General features: G+C 36.5%; 1 pseudogene; it reads left to right on the forward strand.

Moving 5' to 3' along the window:
* Positions 1–295: 295 nt before the first annotated feature.
* On the forward strand, positions 296–19414 carry LOC150057605 (large ribosomal subunit protein uL22 pseudogene; annotated as a pseudogene).
* The last annotated feature ends 2101 nt before the right edge of the window (positions 19415–21515 follow it).

Below are 21515 nucleotides of genomic sequence, written 5' to 3' on the forward strand. Positions count from 1 at the left end.
ATGCTATCATTCACTTTTTTGGTAAATATATCAAGTTTCCAGACTTTGTTTGAAGCCATTCATTTTTATATTTGTCAATTTATTAAAATTAGTCATTACTATGAATTGGTACCTCTAATAGATCTGGTATTTTTCTAGGTCCTAATGGAAAGCGCTGCCAATGCTGTCTATCTCATTAATTCTCTAGTGGTCTAGTGAGGAGGAGACTAATTGTCTCCTGAATCAATACAATCCAGGGGACAAATCTGAATGGGGAGAAGGCAGAGGACTAAGGCTTCGTACTAGAACATCCCCAATGGGCTATAGTCTTCAGCCTGTGGTGCTATTGGTAGAAGGCATAAGAGATGAGCCTAGTTCCAGAGGACTTAGGTCATTAGGGAATGCTCTTGAAAGTGATTGTAACATCCTTGTCTCTTCCTCTTATCTTCTGTGGCTTCTTTGCTATGTAGTGAATCGGGTTCTTCCTCTATACATTCCTACATGATACAAAATTCTGCCATATGCTAAAAGCAATGGAAATAATCAGGCATGGAGGGAAACTTGTAAACTCTCAGCCCAAACAACGCTTTCTTCTCTGAAAGTTAGTTATACCAGATTTTTTTTGTTATAGTAGCAGAAAGCTGACTAGTACTAAATATGTATTTTTACAGAGTATATACATAACCTGCTGAAAGTTTGGAAATTACAGACAGTTTTTGGATTAACCAGACTCATTTTAGATGAAACTGCCATTGTAACTTATGTGGGTTTACTGCTTTCTCCATCAGACCCTTTGCCCAGTACACAGTACACATCACTTTATTTACTTGCCACACAACCATCCAGAGTAGGGATTCTTGATGTATTTTTCCTCCCTTTTTCACAGATAGACAATGAAAGAATGTGATTTGAAATTTAGAGGAAGAGATTCATTGCCTTATATGAGACACTTAAAGTGGCTATACTAGATGTTATTACTGTTTTCCTGTTTGACGTTATTGCTGCTGGAAAATTTATATCAGGTTTTATTTTATCAGGTTTTCTTTTCTTTTCAGAAATCACAAATTGATGTTATTTTTCCATCACTTAATTTTTACAGCCTGTTTGTCATTTTAAACCAAATATTTTAAAGACATTTTAGCTGATTAATTATTAACTGCTGCATTAATTCTTCAAATGTTAGCCTCTAATTTAAATGTTGTGCTTTTTTTTAAACAACTAATTGTTTAATCTGCTAGCATATACTTGTATAGATTTGTATATCGGTGCATATTTTATATGACTCCTTATGTCCCTGTACATTAAACATCACTGCTGTTTTATATTAATACTTGTGGGAATTATCAGATTTTAAAACAGAACTACCATGTATTTTTGAATGCCAAACAGGAGCATCCTTGATACTGGTTAATCACAGACTGCAGTAAGCTATCAGTTCATTTAGAATTTAAATTTAGAAAGCAAGTAATGTCTAATTGCGTTAGGCTTCCCAAGCTGAAGGATTGCTACCATTCAGTTGGATAAAACACAACAGTAAGAATAATATGCACGTCTATATAATTCCCTGTAAAGATAAAATAATTAAAACCCACTGTTTGAGAAATCACTATGACAAAATGCGAGTACTAAGAGTTATGTGAAGTGAATTAAGAAGTCTCATGACCAGAAAAATGAGTCTTGCTGATTTGCCAGTCCTAAAGTACTACGTAGATTGCCATTGTCATGATTCTAGGCTGTAGGACAGACAAAGGACAGAGGGCCCTTGAACCAAGCATCAGAAAAAAAAAGAGATTTCACTATGCCACTATCTCTGAAACAACATGTTGCAAAAAGCTATATAGGAGGCTGCTTTAGGAGAATTATCAATAACCAGCCTAAATAATGGATCCCTCCGTTGAGCAATGCATGAGCTCATCAGTAACTGCCATTTTAACAGCCGTAAATAACTAGCACAAGAGAGAGAAGGCTATTAGAACATATAATTCAAATAATCTATAATTGGCTGCCATAGATAACAGCAACAAATAGGACATAAACTTAAAGGATCTGAGATTCAAATAAAGGAATCTTGATTCTCCATGTCATTTCAACTCTAAAATATTCTTGTGAAAGATCTGTGGGGAAAACAAAAGAGGGATTCACTAAAATTATTCCAATTAGCCCAGAATTTAAATCACTTATGTTATGTTAAAGATCGAATATCACTATACTAATGGGATCTTTTTCTTGCATTGCATATTTTAAAAGTTCAAAACAATTATCCTTGGACATTTATAGTCCTTAGGAAAGACCTTAGAAAGCCAGGCAACATTTCCCCTGGGAAGCCTAATGAGATCCTAGTGATCAGTATAAGGCCAGCTGGGCTGGTTCTCTCTGGGCCTGAGTGTTCATAACACTGGAGGTTGGACAGAAATTTATTCTTTTGAGTTCCTTCAGAAACATATGACAACACAGACATTGTACTGTCTGGTGTATACTGGCTAAGCAACTAACTGGATGAAACAATGGGAATGTTTCCTATTGGTTTTGAAACCAGTCTCTCAAAGGGCAGAGAAGGTTTCTGTGATGCTTAGCCAAAGCAAGTGCTGAAAACATGAATGGTTTTGAACTGCCAAGTGAGTGGAAACCTTCTGGAAATGTCTGTTCAGCGGGTCTACTGACATTTGTCTAGAGATTTTTGACATCAGTTATCTTTCTGTTACTGTGATAAATATTGCAGTCAAGCAATTTATAAAGAGAAAAGGTATTTTTAGCTTACTGCACCAAAGATTTTCATCTAGGAATATTTGACACATTGTTTTGGGGTCTGCGATGAGGCAGCGTATCATAGCGAGGAGAATGTAGCCAGGCAAAGCTGCATACTCCATGGCCAGGATTCAAAACAAACAGGCAGAGGAAGGGGCCATGGACCCACAATCCCCTGCAAGCCACATCTCTAAGGATCAGAAGAGCTCTCACTTACATCTTACTTCTTGCTTTAGCTGGGAATAAGCCCTTAACACATGGGCCATTGAGGAGAATTTTTGATCTAGACTCTAGCATGGGGTTAATATGTTCCATTTTCTGGTGAGAAAAGCAATGGATGTAGAGAACAACTGATTTAATTTTCTAAATAAACAGAGTGGGTGGGGAAGAAAAAGGGGGACAAAAACATGAGAAGGGGTATCAAAGTTCGAGAAGTAATATATCCATTACCTGACGAATGTAACTGTAATCCCTCTATACATTATCCCCACAATAAAATACACAATAAAAAAAGAATTAAAAAGATACAGTATCTAAAAATGAAATCAGACAGAGATGGCAAAGGAACCCAGAGGAGACTAGATTTGCTTTTCCAAAGTGATCAGGAGATATAAGAGATGGATAGGTTCTGCCATCCTTTCATTCTTTATCCATTCCTCTAAATGCTTTCTTCCTTCAAACTCATGCTTTCATCTACTTCCATTCCCAACATTCAAATAAGCTTAGCCTAGGCCAGCATCACACAACTAGACACCAAGTCTTACTGGGTAAGGCAAAGCTGAGGAGTCATATAACCTACTCCTTATAGACACTCCAGGTTTTAGACTTTGACAAAATAATCATCCTGCAAACATGACAAACATTACATTAGTGTGTGCTAAAATATTAGCTTGTTAGCTATAAACATTTTTATAAAAATCATTATTTCCATAGCTTTATTTTAAAATGTTTGTAATGTATTGCCATCATTAAAAATAGAACTACTTCAAGCCTCTTTGAGTATCTAAACCATCGATACTCAATATAAATGACTCTCCGCCTCACCCTACTTATAGAAAGTATGCTGGCCTTCTTTGTTTCATTTGATTCTAATTCTGCTTTTTGAGGCATGATCTTTTTAATTTTTTAAAATTTTATTTTAATGTCAGGGTGATGTACAGAGGGGTTACAATTATATATGTAAGGTAGTGAGTACATTTCTTTTTTCCATATATTTTTATTGTAATTAATATAAGGGTGACATATTCACCAGATAGAAGGTGAATTACTTCACAAACATCGATACCCTTTCTCATGTCTTTGTCCCCATTTCCCTCCCCCACCCTACATTTCTTTTCGAACATTGTTACTCATTCCACATTTTTCTCCCACTTTTCTTTTTCCTAATCACTTCCTTGCAAGCTGTAAAGTTCATTTCCAACATATCGTCTTGGATTTTCTCTGTTACCTTGGTTCACCCTTTGTCCTTTGACTCATCATTTTCTTGTTCTCCTTCCCTTCCCTAATTCAAATAAACATACATACACAGTCTAGGCTGGCTTTGAACATGTGAGCCTCCAGTCTTAGCCCCCTAATGCTTGAATTATGGATAGGTTCCTTTAATATGTTCTTTTCCTGGCTCTGAAAGATTGTTATTCCATCCACTATACCACTACTGCACATTGTGACTCATTGTCTTAATTTGATTTTTCACCTCAAGCTTTCTTTACTTTCTCCTGTTGGATGGAAAACACGACAGACTTTCTGTTTGGCTTCATAATGTTCTTAAGTCATAGATTGACTATCTTCACATACTTTTTCTTTTCCTACCTATGCCTTGATGCTTTCGATGCTTCAACAAGGTTTTTATAGCTGTCTCCTCCACTTACCTCCCACATGGGTGGACATTCTTATTTCAAACTTAGAAACCAAACTGGCCTATTGCCATGACAACACAGATGCTCTGGTGATTATACAGTAATCATTTCACCTGAGAAACACAGAAGGAAAGGGAAGAAAAGGCCAGCCTTTCCTAGCAAATTTATCAACCATGCTGAGTGAGGCTGCCTGAACTCACCTTTAACTTCAACTTTCCACTCGCTACAGTCTTCACGAGCTCTTCTTGTGTATTTAGAAAGCAGTTAGAAAGTAATTAGAAAGGTGTCATGCCTACAAAATGCACTGGTTATCTATGGTTGGTCAAAAAATTGTCTTAATTTTTTGGTGTTCCATTTTGCTGAACTTTGAATTTCTAAAGAATTACATTCTTTGAAATCTCCCTTCAGTCTACCATATTTCAGTTAATACATTTGCATATACTTGCATACCACCAAACATATTTTCTTATAAGTTTGTAAGCTAAATCTAGCTCCCACATATAAGGGAAAATGGGGATCCTTTGTCTCTCTGGGACTTACTTCTCTTATAACACAAGGAAGTGGGTACTCAAAAGGTAGGGAGCCAGGTCAAAGGAAAAGGGATAGATGAATGAAGAGGGGAAGAGAAGGAAAATGCAGACAAAATTCCAACATACATCCTACAAAATTAGGACGTTTGAGGAAAGTGGTGGGACAGGGAAGATTGGGTGAGAATATTTAAAAGGTTGACATTGATCAAGGTACATTGTACAACTATTTAATGATCATAATAAAATATATTTTAACGACATTATTATCTCTTACTTTGTTTGGTTTGAGAATTTGGAGTATCTTTGCTGGTTATTCTGGTTTAGGGTTGCCATGAAGGCTTAACTAGGTCCCAGCTAAGGTTACAATTTTCTGATATCTGAACTGGGTTGGTCTTCAAGAAGGTTCAGGGGTGGCTGCTGAAGGAAGATTTGCATGTAAAATACCCTGATTATAAGGGAAGTTTCCTATCCAGGGTGTTGCAAACAGCACTAGGCCTCGCCTGTACAGATCTCTAAACACAAAGAAGCTAATACATTTGATGTCTAACATATATATATATATATATGTATATATATATACTTATATTATCATTTGGTCAATATGCATATAGTGCTGTTCAAATAGAAACACTATAGTAACAGTATATGCTTTCATTTCTGCTTATGTTATAAAATTCATGGGGTAGGTGTACTTTAATTGCTTACCATGATTATAGATTTACCAGTTTTTGTTTTAGTTGTCATGTCTTTTTTGTATAGACATACATACACATAAAATATTGACAGATATGGAGTGGGTCAGGGCCCATGGTGGGTTTCAGAACAAGTTGACCTTGATTTCATAAACCTATTATTGTAGCTTCTTGGGTTCTGAGATTATAGATTCATGCTGTCACACTTTATATATTTTGAGGCTATATTATTTGGTCATGAGAATGTAAAACTGTATTACTATGGTAAACTGAAAATTGTATCTTTATGAAGTGAACCTCTTCATTACAAATGTTATTTGACATATTTGGCTTCACTGAACTTTGTTAGTATTTATGTTATTCAACATTTTACTTTTTTTCATTGCCCAACTTTTCTGAATGTTTTTAGAACGGTCTTATAAACACTATACTGTTAGATTTTTTTGTGTTATGTTTTACTTTAAAATAATTCCATATAATATTTTTAACATTTTGATTACATATAATTAAACATGTATCCATTTTGATGCATTTACTATCCTATTTCATATTTTCTGTTTTTATTCCTCTGTCCAGTATTTCATTAATTTTTCTTCTTGACTATTAAGGAAAATGATAAATTATTTTTTATTATGTAATTTTTAATTCTACTGGTTTCATAGTGATTGTATTATTGGTTCATACTAGAAAGTACATGATTTACTAATTAAGCAAAATCTAGTTACTAACCTAGAAATGTTATCTTCTCTGAGACAATGCAAATATAGACAATACCTTTCCTTTTATATGCCTTTTAACCTATATGCTAATCTGTTTTTGTTGTTGTTGTTAGCATCGCTTTATACCACTAAACATTATTATTACTGGTTTATACAACTCCCAAGAGAGTATGGAGACTAAAGGTACAGCTTCTTAAGGTCATTCTTGGACCCAGTCCTCTCTTTTCTCCTTACTCTTCCCCATACAGTCTTATTTAGCTGCAGTTCTCTGGGATTGAAGGTGCAGTGAGGTTGGCTAGTTTGTTTTCTCTCTTTCTGGTGAGTTCTAGACTATACCTTTGGTGAGCCTCGAATTTGGCTTCTGCCCTTGGTTTGTGCAGCTCACTTAGCAGGTCTTTCTTTCGCTGTATCAGCAAGTGGATATGGGACATGTGCAATTTCCATCCCACAGCATTATGCTTACCTCACAGTTTTAGGCCATCATTAAGCAATATAATTAGCATACGAATTCTCCTCTATCTTTTAAGATATTCATGTTTGTTTAAAAATGCACATAAGACTGATTTTGAAAAATGATTCACCTAAATAATTCAGCCTTATGTATTCTGTCACCTCAACAAAGGTTACATTTGATTCAAAAATGAACAAGACAACAAAGACTTCCTAGATTTCATATAATAATAAAAACAGTGATTGAATGAAAAAGAAATCATTGAACATTTACATATTCTAGAGTGATATGAATATTTTATATGTATTATATTGTCCTCATAATTTTGAACAGTTTCTAACATATGGTTTTATGTAATACATATTAGTAATTATAGTTACTTTTATACTGATTTCTCATTTGAAACATTTTTTTCACTTCACTTTCCACCCTGCAGAGGTGCAAAATCATGGTCCAAACTCCTATTCTGGAGTTTTCTAGAGTTCTTACTAAAGTACATATGTGAATGAAATGTTGTAGTGTGAATGCTAATGTAGTGCCTCCTAAATAAGGCCTTTCTGTTCTTGTAGGGACTTTTTGTATGATTTGATATTTTATGAACCTTCAAATTATAGCATGTGTCATTGGATACTAGAAGAATTATGTGAGTTGTGGCTCAAGTGGCAAATTGTCTGTGTAAACATTTTCAAGGCCCCATTTTCTTTCTTTCTTTTTTTTTTTTTTTTTGCCAGTCCTGTGGCTTGAGCTCAGGACCAGAGCACTGTCCTTGGGCTTTCTCAAGGCTAGCACTCTACCACTTGAGCCACAGCACCACTTCTGGCTTTTTCTATGTATGTGGGGTGCTGAGGAACCGAACTCAGGTCTTCATGCATGCTAGGCAAGGACTCTTACCACTAGGCCAAACTCCCAGCCCCTCAAGGCCCTATTTTCAAATCCAAGTATTAGGAAAGAAAAAAGGGGGAAGGGAAGTAAGAAAGAAATGAGAAGTCATTTCATTCTTTGTAATAACTATGCAGAGAAGAGAGACTTCTTGACCATTAATTTTCAACCTTCTGTTCACACAACCAAAAAGAAATGTACTCCCACATTAAAATGTGGAGTCCTTCCTTAACATTCTCACAAGAAATTCTTGTAGAAAATTTAAAACTTAATTTTATTAGGTACAATGAAGAACCTTTTAAAATATATCCTTAACTATAATTCTGTTTGTTTAAGCTAAATCTCAATGTCATTTGAACACACTTGGACTGTAAATAGTTTAAGTTCTGGTGCCAAAAACCAATTATCTACAGTGAGCAAAACCCAAATGATTTTATGCAGAATGAATCATGCTGCGAACTTCAAATTCTCAGCAGGCAAATTGGCTCAGATAAGATGTAATGCTGTTGCTTGATTAGAGATGAAGCCACCAACTTAAGGTGGTTGTTTTTAGGGACTGAGGCAGACACAAATGAAATAATATTTACATAGTATTCTCCAAATTCCAGCATGTAAGGATTCTATGTTCTTTTGTTTGCATTGTCCAAGACTAAAGTTTAAAAAGAAACAATAAGAGGTTTTGTGTCTGTGAATTATCAAGTATTACGGCCTAGGAGTCTTCCGTGGTTCCTTGTTTTATTAACTTCCTTCATTTAAAAAAAAAGTCTATATAATGTGGCTGAAAACTTTGTGTGTTGCTGGTTAACACTTGTAATCCTAGCTACTCAAGAGGCTGAGATTTGGGAATGGAAGTTTGAAGCTCACCTGGGAAAGAAAGCCTACAAGACCCTTACCTCTAATTAACTACCAAAAAAAAAAATGCTGGAAGTGGATCTGTGACTCAAATGGTAGATTGCTCAGGGACAGAGTCCAGGCCAGAATTCAAGCCACAAAGCCAGGATATACACGCAAAAAGAAGCCCCCAAACAACAATAATGAGCATCATTAACTTAGTTTGAAGTTGATGAAATTCTGGTGTCATTATAACACCAGCATACTTATGTCTAACCTTGTACACAAACTTCACCATACAAACACATACTCTGAAAGATCCCAGGCTTGTTGAGCTTTAATTTCAGGACCTAGGACAATAAACTGATACCTCATAAACAAACTGGAAAAAAACTGAGCAAACAAAAATGTGTTTGACATAGTGTCTAGTGAGTATCATTACTGCATTTGTTCACCCTAAGTCCCACTATTTCTGTGCTTCTCCTTTACCCACTCCTAAACAGATAAACTTTAAAAAAGGTACAAAAGGTACAGAAAACAACAGATAAAGTTACAAATAAGGTATGAAAGGTAGGAAAACAAGAACAACAACAATGGAAAAAGAAACAAAACCACATCTTGTTTTATTTCTTCGAGTTCATTTTGATGAGTATCATTGTATATAATTATAAGCACATAGCCCTTTGCTTTTGAGATCCTCTCCCAACAATATCCTGTGAGGTCTCCTTGTGTGAATGTCTACAGTCCTGTATAACTTATTATGTCCAAGTGTACTTTCTTTTGTCTTTTACCATCCAGTGTGTTTATTTGTAGATTTATAGGCACATTGTAGTTATAATAAATGAAGGAAACCACGTACATTGTTTCTTCGGCTCTGGCTGACTGCTTAATGCAATTTATCCCAAGTCTTTCCATTTCCCAATGGAGCATTATCTTCTTTGTGATGAAAGAATAGAATTAGAATGGAAAAACTGGGATTAAGTGAGGGAAGGGTGACAACTGTTCAAAAAGAAATGCACTCATTATCTGACTTATGTAACTATAACACCTCTGTGCATCATCTTTACAATAATGATAATGATAATAAAAAATAAAAATCATGTTTGGTTGAGTTAAGAAACCTACACTTCGATAATATTCACTGAATTAATCTAACCACGTTGATGTCAGTGTGCATATCAACAGGTCTATTGTGCATCTGAGAACTTGGCTGTGAGTATCTGAAGTTCATCTTCCTCACCCTGTCATTCAAATGTCACACAGCTATATATATATATATATTATATATATATATATATACACACATGATGTCTTTTTATTGGTTTTGTACTTTGTTTTGTGCTTTTATTTGTTTTGTAGAAAACTACAATGTGAAACTTGTCAAACCCATCCACATGACAAAGTGACAATGCCTAGAGGTGCAAAAACAGTATCCAAGATGAGGCCTGAGAAGGAGGGTTTATGCCTATATTTTCAGCTGTTATGAGGAAGGAAGAGTTGAAAAGTAGCTCAAATTGTTGCACACTTGTCATTTAAATGCTTTCCTGCATGAGTCCCTGAGCTCAAGAAATAAAATTAAATCTATGTGGTTTATCTCAATTGTTCCACAGTTTTTGTTCGAGTTTGTGTTTTAGAGACAGTCTGTCTAAGTAGCCCAGGCTATTCTCAAATGCACCACATTACTGCTTCAATTTTCTGCAAAGTGGAAGTACCAGCATGTTCCACTACCATTAGCTGTGGCTTTAGTCTTATCAATAAGATAAAGTGCTCATTTCAGCAAAGAATGTTATTTCCTGATTCCTAAGTCTGTGTGATGTGACTTAGGCATTCCCCTCAAGAAGACAGTTCCTTATCACTGAGATATCCATTCCTGCATTTCTGAAGCTCAGTAGCCTTTGCTGCAGAGTTTCTGAGGCTCAGAGGCTTTCTTGTGGTTTAGGTAGAAAACACGTCAGCTGCAGTGCTTCTGGGACATAAGCTAAGCAGGGAACAGGCCAGTCCAGAAAGAAAAACCTGGTGGATCTCCTATGGCAACACACCAGAGTTGGGTTCAGGTTATCGTACTGGAAGTGGGCCCATTGTACTGTATACCAAAAACACTTAAAAATTGCAAATACACCTCTGATTTCTTTTTTTCCCACTTTTGAAATATGTTTTTTTCTCTTTTTATCGTAATATATAGAAGGGTTAAAATTCTATTCACCAGATAGTAGGTGTATTACTTCTCACACATTGATACCTCTTCTCATGATTTTGTCCCCCATCCCCTCCCAATCATCTTGTTTTCTTCTCTTCCCTTTCTTATTTCAAATATACAAATAAATGAATACACAATATGCCAATTAACAAAGTCAGATATTGTAACAATATGAGATTAACCAAAGGGCAACAAAAGAGAAGATAAATACCATAGTATATTAAGAACAACAATCATACAAGATAAAGTTCTTGTTTCCATATCCTGCAGATCCTTTCGTTTAGCTTCATCCTATATGACCTTTTATAACTAGGTTTTGTGCTATTGTAATCCTCTGCTAGGAGAGTCCTGGGTGTACACTAATTATTAACATAGTTTAATGGAACTTTGAACAGGATACCTACCTTTTATCACTTTACAAAAACATTATAACAGATCATCAGTTAGGAGATATTTTCTTGTATATGTGAAATCCTGAAGTCTTTCTTTCTCTTTTCCTTCCTTCTTTCCTTTCTTCTTTCCTTCCTTTTTTTTTTTTTTTTGGCCAGTCCTGGGCTTGAGCTCAGGGCCTGAGCACTGTCCTTGGACTTTCTCAAGGCTAGAGCTCTACCACTTGAGCCTCAGCACCACTTCCGGCTTTTTTTCTATATATGTGGTACCAAGGAATAGAACCCGGGTCTCCATACATGCTAGGCAAGCACTTTAACCACTAGGCCAAACTCCGGGCCTCCTTCCTTCTTTTCCCTTCCTTCCTTTGTTCCTTCATTCTTTCCTTCCTACTTTCCTCTCTCTGTCTTTCTTTTTCTCTCTGTCTCCTTTCTTTCTCTTTTCTTTCTTTCTTTCTTTCTTTCTTTCTTTCTTTCTTTCTTTCTCTCTCTCTCTCTCTCTTTCTTTCTTTCTCTCTCTCTCTCTTTCTTTCTTTCTTTCTTTCTTTCTTTCTTTCTTTCTTTCTTTCTTTCTTTCTCTCTCTCTCTCTTTCTTTCTCTTTCTTTTTCTATCATTATCTCTTTCTTCCTTCTTCCTTCCCTCCCTCTATTCTTCCTCCTCCTTCACATTCTTATTCATTTATAGTTTTGTTGGTTGACTTGAGGGCCTCATAATTGGCAGGAAAACACTCTGCCACTTGAGCCATAAGCCAGCTCCTTTTTGCCTTGGTTATTTTCAAGTCAGGGTCTTGCCTTATGCCTAGACTGGCTTTGGCTGTGATCCTCTTTCTTGTGCTAATTCAAGCAGCTACAATGATGGGCACATACCACTTCACCCAAACTTTGGTTGAGATAAAGTCTAAAGTTATGTCTAAACTTGATACCTATTGTTTACCTACCAAATAGGATTATAGGTGCAAACTATACCACCTGACTGTATTCTTTATTATTAATTTTTTGTTAGTCCTGAGGCTTAATCTCAAGGACCTGAGCATTGTTCCTGGGCTATTTCAAGGTTAGAGCTGTATCACTTGAGCCACAGCACCACTTCCAGCTTTTTCTATGTATGTGGTACCAAGATATTGAACACAGGGATTTGTGCATGATAGACAAGCATTCTACCACTAGGCCACACTCCCGGTGCCATTCTTAATATTTCTGAAGGAGATTTCTGTCTTTACACCAGAATAGTTATGAGAGTGATGTTGAGATGAATGTTTAATTGGTTTAGATAATTGCCTGAAGTTGGGACTCTCTAAATTCACACATGAAAACTAAACAAATGCAAGGTAGACACCTGCCCAAATAGCTCATCGATATCTGTAGTTTTCATTGAACCCTACCATTGCTAATTCTTTTCTCCATGGTGTTATGTAATGATATAAGATTGGTAGAAAGAGATAATGATTTCTTTAAAACTCTAGAGCTTAACTAGTATTTAGTCAATTTTTCTCTGGTCACAAGGAAATGCTTGGCATCAGTTTCCTCATCTGGGAAAACAAGAAAGCTTTCTGAGAAGACAATGTGAGATAATGCACAGAATGTAAGACTCAGCTCCCCAGAACATATGGCCTTCCATGCTAGAGGAATAAATTCTCTGGCCACACCATATGTGAGATCAGTGCATATGCCCTGGGTTGGTAAAATCCTTGAAGTTAGAATACAGAGAGGCATGGAGCCTTTCCATGCCAAAGTATGTGCCATTTGTATCTGAGAAAGTTCAATCATTCATGTATATATCTGAGTAGACGAGGAGGCAAGCAGAAATTTTTGCTATTTTTTTAACTATAGATGTTTAATTCATCATTGTTTCTTTAATGCAGTGCCTGCATTGGTTAGCAATGAGTACAGAAACAGAATTTCTTGACTACCCCTTCCATCTTACGGTGGGTTTATCATCAAGTGAATTGAGCCCAAAGGAATGATTAATATCGTCACCAATTAGCATCATCTGAGCACCCTGTGGTTTGATTTACACATAAAAAGTAAATTGGAGTCATCATTAAAAATAACACTAATCAAATAATATTTTTAGCTTAATTAAAAAAAAGTTTTGTCCTTGTGATTAATCTTATAAGATAAAATGAGAATGACTTCATATACCTCCCTTAATTTAATACATTTCTTTGTAACTGTTTTAGTTACCTTAAAAATATTAAAGATTCATTAATTAATATTTCTTAGTTACATAAACACACCGTCTGACAGTCATGAAAGGAAAGAACATTTATCAAGGTTATAATTAGGGTCTCCTGTGCTATCAAATCAAATCATTTTGTTTGTCTTATTAAAAGTAAATGATATTGTAATCAGACTTCTTTAATAGTAAAATTCCAGTATTAGCTAAGCATTCATTGCCTTCTCAATCAAAGCAATGAATGTGCTTATTTATGAGATAAAATGAGTCTTGGTGACTTCATTCATTCCTTTAAAGAACAAATGCAAATTAAAAACAAGAGGCCTAATTCTACCTACTGAAATGAAGAGGAGATTTTTATTTTTTTTTATTTTTTTGTGATTTTTTTATTGTAATTAGTAAAAGGGTTACATGATATTTGCCAGATAGAAGGTGCATTAATTCACATACATTGATACCCTTTCACATGTCTTGGTACCCATTTCCCTCCCCCCCACCCCCCACCCATTTTTGTTTTACCCCCTTCCCTATCAAATTTCAAATATCCAAATACAAATAAATTCCATACATCAGATAACAAAGTGAGATACTATAACAATATGAGATAACCAAGGGACAGCAAAGGAGATGAGAGACAACATAGTACATTAAGGACAACAATCATTCATTATATGGCTTTTGTTTCAATATCCTGGAGGTCCTTTCAATTAGCTTCACATTATATGGCCTTATGTATCAAGATTTTGCTCTATTGCAAATCTCTGCTAGTAGAGCCCAAGGTTTCTACTGATTATGACAAATGAGGGAGACCACTGAGCCTAAGTTCCCTTGAGTCTGGCTTACTTCACTTAGTATGATTTTTTCTAAGTCTTTCCATTTCCTGACAAATGGGGCAATGTCATTCTTTCTGACAGCAGCATAGAATTCCATTGTGTACAAATACCACAACTTGTTGATCCACTCATCAACTGAGGGACATCTAGGCTGGTTCCATATCTTTGCTATGGTGAATAGTGCTGCAATGAACATTGTTGTGCTAGTGGATTTAGTATGTCCTTGTTTCTGGATGGTTGGGTAAATGCCAAGTAGTGGAATTGCTGGGTCATAGGGGAGTTCTATATTTAGCCTTTTGAGGCACTGCCACACTGCTTTCCATAGTGGTTGAACGAGTTTGCACTCCCACCAACAGTGTAGTAGTGATCCCTCCTGGCCACATCCCCTCCAGCATCTGTTATTATTCGTTTTCCTGATCCTGGCCATTCTAACTGGAGTGAGGTGGAATCTTAGAGTTGTTTTGATTTGCATTTCTTTTATGACCAGAGATGTTGAGCATTTCTTCATGTGTGTATAAGCCATTTTTGTTTCTTCTTCAGAGAAGACTTTCTTTAAGTCTTTGGCCCATTTTTTAATGGGGTGGTTGTTACTTTGGAGGTTAGTTTTGGACTGATTCAATTTTTTGAGTTGTTGATATATTTTAGATATGAGGCCTTTGTCCGTTGTTTGGTTGGTGAAGATTTTCTCCCACTCTATAGGCTTCCTAATTAATTTAGTAGCTATGTCCTTTGCCATAGAAAAGCTCTGCAGTTTAATGCAGTCCCACTTATCCAGCCTTTCTCTGATTTGTTGTGATTTTTGGTCCTTATTAAGAAAGTTTCGACCTGTGCCAAGGAGGCCTAGTGTATCTCCTATTCCTTCCTGTAAAGTTTTCAGTGTGTCAGCTTTTACCTCCAGGTCTTTGATCCATTTGGAGTTAATTCTAGTGCAAGGTGACAAAGAAGGATCCAACTTTAGTTTTCTGCAGGTGCTTGACCAGTTCTGCCAGCACAACTTGTTGAAGAGGCTGTCTTTCTTCCATTCTATTTTTTTGGCTCCCTTGTCAAAGATTAGGTGGCCATAGGTCTGTGGTTTAATATCTGGGTCCTCAGTTCTATTCCATTGGTCTTCAGGCCTGTTCCTGTGCCAGTACCAAGCTGTTTTGATAATTATAGCTCTGTAATAGAGTCTAAAGTTTGAAATTGAAATTCCTCCAGTGGTGTTCTTTCTTCTAAGAAGTGTTTTTGCTATACGGGGTCTTTTATTATTCCATATGAAATTTTGGATTGCCTCTTCTATTTCTTTAAAGAATGACATTGGGATATTGATGGGTATTGCGTTGAATTCGTAGATAGCTCTTGGCAAGATTGTCATTTTCACAATGTTGATTCTTCCAATCCAGGAGCATGGGAGGTTTTTCCATTTCCTTAGTTCTGCTTTAATTTCCTTTTTTAGGGTTTTAAAGTTTTAGTCAAAAAGGTCCTTTACATTCTTAGTTAAGCTAATTCCTAGGTACTTTATTTTCTTTGAGGCTATTGTGAAAGGAGTTTCTTTCCTGATTATTGCCTCGTTCCTTGAAGAGGAGATTTTTATTAAATGATTTCCCTTTCCTTCTTTGAACACATGCTTCAGAAATTGTACATATTTTCTCCAACTTGGTGCATGTGAGTGTGTAAGTTCAAGTAGATAGTCATCCTTCCCTTCTAAATACTTTGTAGAATTACTTAAAGGCAATAAAAAATGTCTTCCACAGTGACCTTGCAGGAGAAATCAAAGAAAAAATAAAACAATAACAACAACAAAGAAGTGAGCACTCTCACCACCCGGTGTCTGAGTTTAGGAGCTGAGTTTAGTGAGCTTCTTGATCTAATAGTACATATCCTCATCATCCCTCTGGGTAAAGCCTGTGTGTTAATACAGATGATCACACAACGACTGGTGAAGTTACAATGAACTCTATTCCACATAGCTGTCTGGTTGTCCTACTTTAGGACTAATTACTCTTTTTGGAAAACATGTCTGCATGAATTGTATCTGCTTTATATACACTTATATGAAACAATACAATTTCTTTCTCTCTCCCTCTTGTTTTCATTTGTTCTTTCTTTCTCTCTTCTCCCTCCTTCCCTCTCTCCCTCTCTCCTTCTCTCCCTCTCGCCCTCCCTCCCTCCCTACCTTCGTTCATTTTTTTTTTTGTTCTGGCAGAATTAGAATTTAGACTCCAGGCCTCATGCTTGCTAGGCTGATACTGCACCATTTGAGCCATATATCTGCCCTAAGTTTTGCTGGTTATTTTTGTAATAGGGTCTTTTTGAAATGACTACCCAGGACAGTTGCAAACCATCATTTACCAGCTCTCAGCCTCATGAAGAACCAATTTTCTCTTTGTGTGAAATGTAGATCTCTTAATGGAATAATGGCCATGAATATTACATTCTGGTTTAACATTATTTAATCATAAGTGTGGGCTCTTTCTTTTTCTTTCACTACTTTTATGGAGAGAAGTTTTGGATTGAGTGAAGGGTTTTTTTCCATTTCTATTTTCTTAACAAAAAATGGTTCATAGATGCTTTGTATTACTAAGTACTCTTTCAGACACAGAGAAACAATTGATCTGTAACAAACACACACACACAAATCATTTTATTATGAAACTTACCTAGTGGTAGCTTCTCTAAAAAGCATCTATTATTACTATATAATGTTATTCTGTAATGAGTACACTGGGAGAAATGAATTTGCTCTAAGTTTTTATTATGTAAAACTTTGAAATCTTCTGTCTTTTCTCATGTTTTTGATTTATGGCCAAAATTATCAGGACAACTTCCCTGACAGAGTGTCCAAGAGTTAACAAGGGCTAATCCTTGTTATTTTGTACTTGGATTACATTAATGAAGAATATTAAAGGGCCTGGAGATTAGCCTAGTGGTAGAGTGCTTGCCTAGCAGGCACGAAGACCCGAGTTTGATTCCTGAATATCACATATATAGAAAAAAAGCCAAAGATAGTGCTGTGGTTCAAGTGGTAGAGCTCTAGCCTTGAGAAAGCCTTAGAGTCCAAGGACAGTGCCCAAGCCCTGAGTTCAAGGCTCAGGACTGACAAAAAAAGAAAAAGATTATGAGAATGATCAGGACAACTGGGATTAGAAATCTGAATTATATTTATATACATGAGATTTTGGATAAATGAAATGATAGAAATCAACTAGTGCATACGTTTCAGTACTATGTAGTACTCCATGGTGTCCACAGATTCTATTTTACCTTTTTGTCCTATTACAAGTTTTAATAATTATTGTAAATGGAATTCTAGAGTATGTCCTAAACATCTCCCCCAAAATAGTAATAAACCCAGAAATTTAATAAAATTTGACTTAGTTAGGAGTATGTATAAGGTGGTAAAGAAAACATAATTCATGAGAAATGTAACCCTGTAAATTTGTTTTTAATAAACTTGAAAAAAGGCTGGATACCAGTGTAATTCTAGCTACTCAATGGACTGAGATTTGAGGACTGAACAAAGCAAGCCTGGGCAGGTAATTCCATGCTATTTTTATTTCTGTTTTACTACCAAAGAGACACAAGTGGAACTGTAACTCAAGTGGCAAAATACTAGATATGAGCAAAAAACTCAGGAACAGCACTCAGGCACTGAATTCTAGCACCAGGACTAGCATAAACACACACACACACACACACACACACACAAACACACACACACTCATACTCATATGTACAAATACAAATAAATACACAAATACAATAGTTTATGATTAATGTTTTCTAGTTTTTATCAGTACTGGTATCTGAACTCAGGGTCTCATGCTTGCGCAGATAGTACTACCATGCCACCTGAGTTATTTCTTTTGCAGTACGTTTATGTATACTGTGAAAGGAATAACTCAGGATATTGCAATATCAATCCTCAGATTGTTAAGAACTGCTTAAATTAAGCCAGTCATGGTGGCTTATACCTGTAATCCGAGCTATTCAGGAGGCTGAGCTCATGGTTCAAAGCCAGCCTGGGCACTAAAGTCTGGGAGACTCATCTCCAATTAACTACTAGAAAACCGGAAGTGGGACTGTGGCTCCAGGAGTAGGGCATGATAATCCTTAGTAATATCCACTCAATAGTTCTCTCACTTGATGTTTCCAGGAAGACATGTATGAATGCATTTCTTGACCACCTGAAGGTCAGATGGGGCCATAGCTGATTGACTCTGACCTACAAGCTAAAAGAGGAAATGAGAAGTGCTGCTTTTCGTAGATATTTAATCATCTGAGGAAAGCAAGGGAATTTTACTCACCCACTAGAAAGAATGATATTGTACCATTTGTAAGAAATAGAGTTGGAAAAATTCATATTAAGTGAAGTAAGTCAGGTGTTGAGAGACAAAGGATGTGTGTTTTTACTTACATGTAGAAGCTAGATTTAACTTATAAACTTAAACGTAAATACCTTGGTTGACATGTAAAATGTATGTTTGTATGGATGAAATGAAATATGGTAGATTCAAGGGAAATCTTAGATGGTACAATTCCTTAGAAAACCAAAATCACTCTTCCAGTAAGCAGCTTGAGGTGACCTGTGAAAACAGTTCACTACTGTCTAGACCCAGAAAACCCCACAAAATCATTCTAGTCAAGAGTCTCAAATCTTTGTGTTCACTTTAAGAACACCAGAGAAACAGCCCAGGCCATCAATGGTATGCATATCTAAAAAGCTACAAAGTATCTGAAAGATGTCACTTTAAAGAAGCAATGTGTGTCATTCCCATGTTACAATGGTGGAGTTGGCAGGTGTGCCCATGCCAAACAGTAGGGTTGAACACAGGGTCAGTGGCCCCAAAAAAGTGCTGAGTTTCTGCTGCACATGCTTAAGAATGCAGAGAGTAATGCTGAACTGAAGGGTTTAGATGTAGACTCCCTGGTCATTGAACACATCCAGGTGAACAAAACGCCCAAGATGCTCCGCCGAACTTACAGAGCCTGTGGTAAGATTAACCCATACGTGAGCTCCCTGTGCCACATTGAGATGATCCTTACTGAAAAGGAGCAAAGTGTTCGTAAACCGGAAGAGGAAGTTGCACAGAAGAAAAAGGTGTCACCACAAGAAACAGAAGAAACAAAAACTCATGGCATGAGAATAAATTTAGCATAAAATAAATGCAAATAAATGAATATTGTTTTCATTATTTAAAAAAAATAAAAAAGAAAAGCAAAATCAAAGTTAACCAAAATCAAACACCAGGAAGAAAGTATTCAAAAGGGAAGGGGGAGAGTCACAGGAAAAGCGATAAACGGATGAAGAGGAGAAAAGGGGGAGAATGCAGTCAAGAATCCAATGTATATCTATGAAATTAAGAACAATGAAGAAAGGGATGGATAGGTGAGGGATGGATGAGAATGTTGAAGCAATGATATTAAGATATTTTGTATTCAGGCTGGGAGTGTGGCCTAGTGGTAGAGTGCTTGCCTAGCATGCACGAAGACCTGGGTTCAATTCCCTGGTACCACATACATAGAAAAAGCCAGAAGTGGTGCTGTGGCTCAAGTGGTGGAGCTATAGCCTTGAGAAAGCCCAAGGACAATGCAAAAAGATGAATTGTATTCATAAACTGTTTTCTTGAATGGCAACTCCTTTGTACAACTACTTAACAATAATAATAAAAATGAAAAAAGAAAATTTCCAAACAAGTAAACCTAAATTATCTTCCCCTGTCCTTGTCACAATCAGAAGTTATACTTGGGCTCCCACCCTAGCATGTCAAAGTAATGATGAATATTTCCCAAGTTTCCTCTATGTTTGTTTTCTTATAAAATAGAAAACAGTGTCGGTGATGTCAGAGGTTAATGAATCTTGGCAGGGTTTCCTAACACCTTAAAATTTAATTTTGTTTCAAATAATTAATGGCACCTACTGTGACCAGATTTGAGGCTATTTTTTTACTTTGTGTATTGCTAGTACAGGACGTTTATACCAAAATGACTTGCTTGGTAACATAAATCAGAAATAATCACCGAGAGCAAGTCTTCAACATCAGAAGAAAATATACTTTAACGCTGGAAACATTACTTTCTATGAAGCCAAAAGCAATACCCTAGTTTTAGGCCACTGATCCCTGCTTCTGGGCTTTCATGTGTCAGGTGAGGTCACACAGCCTTATACAGCGAAGAAAGACATGCAGAGAAAGAAGTTTAGTAAAGGGCACAGACAGCATGGTGATGATAGTACTTCAGTTCGACTTCAGCCATCTTCAGGGTATATGGACATGAGTTTTGGCTTTCACTAATAAAAATAATTAGGGGCATAGGATGAAAGGAATGAGTAGTCAGAGGTGGCATGAGGTGATCTGGCAGTCCATTGTCTCCATATTGTTCAGGGAGAACTTGTCTTGTTGTTTCACCAGGCTTGCTCTCTTAAAAATCTAGACAAGTTGTCAGTGCTGTACTCTAGGGGAACAAGCTTGTTCCCATGAGATGATGACTCCTGCTCCAGAGCACTGTCTCATCACTGCACGTAATTGTCTTTGTTTGCCATCATGTATCTATGATTTATCTCCAAGGCTATGCTCTTCCTTTCCGGGCAGTATTGGCCCTTAATCATAAAGATGGTTGGCCCTGTCCTTCTTGGCCAAGCTTCCACAGCCTAAGATCATAAGCACATACCAGATGGAGGCCAGGAGGCCAAGCTTACCTTTCATTCTTATGTAATTTGTAGATCCGTGTTAGAAGTCAGTGTTTTCCATCAAAAACAGCGGTAAAACTTGTTACAAAAACATGCAATGGTAATGTGATATAATAAGAAACTGATCTCTGTCTCCTATTCTGCACACAGAGTCTCTAAAAAATGCTGGAATTCCTTGAGTGACAGGTGTGAGAGTACTATTTTTTTATTCTTAACAAAGTTTATGCTAATGAGATGAGGGCCATTAAATAGCTGTAGAATGGGGATTGGTTGCCTGGGAACCAACCATGAGAGTAGAAGGTTGGAAACTCACCTTACCCCTGACTCTATGTAGGGAAGAGGGAATAAAGATAAAGTTAATCATAATGCCTAATAAGATACTGTGTCGTATTACACATAAGAAGCTCCATTAAAAGCCCTGAATAATGAATGGAGTTCAGAGAGCTTTGTGGTTGGTGAACATAAGTGCTGGGAGGCTAGCCTCTGGAAAGGTATGGGCATTCCTCTTTCATTATTTATCCTATGCAGCTTCTGTTTGCCTGTTCCTGAGTGGTATTATTTATAGGAAACCAGT

Source organism: Megascapheus bottae, chromosome 10 (genome assembly GCF_031878675.1).
Source record: "Megascapheus bottae isolate mThoBot1 chromosome 10, mThoBot2.hap1, whole genome shotgun sequence".
Lineage (NCBI taxonomy): Eukaryota > Metazoa > Chordata > Mammalia > Rodentia > Geomyidae > Megascapheus > Megascapheus bottae.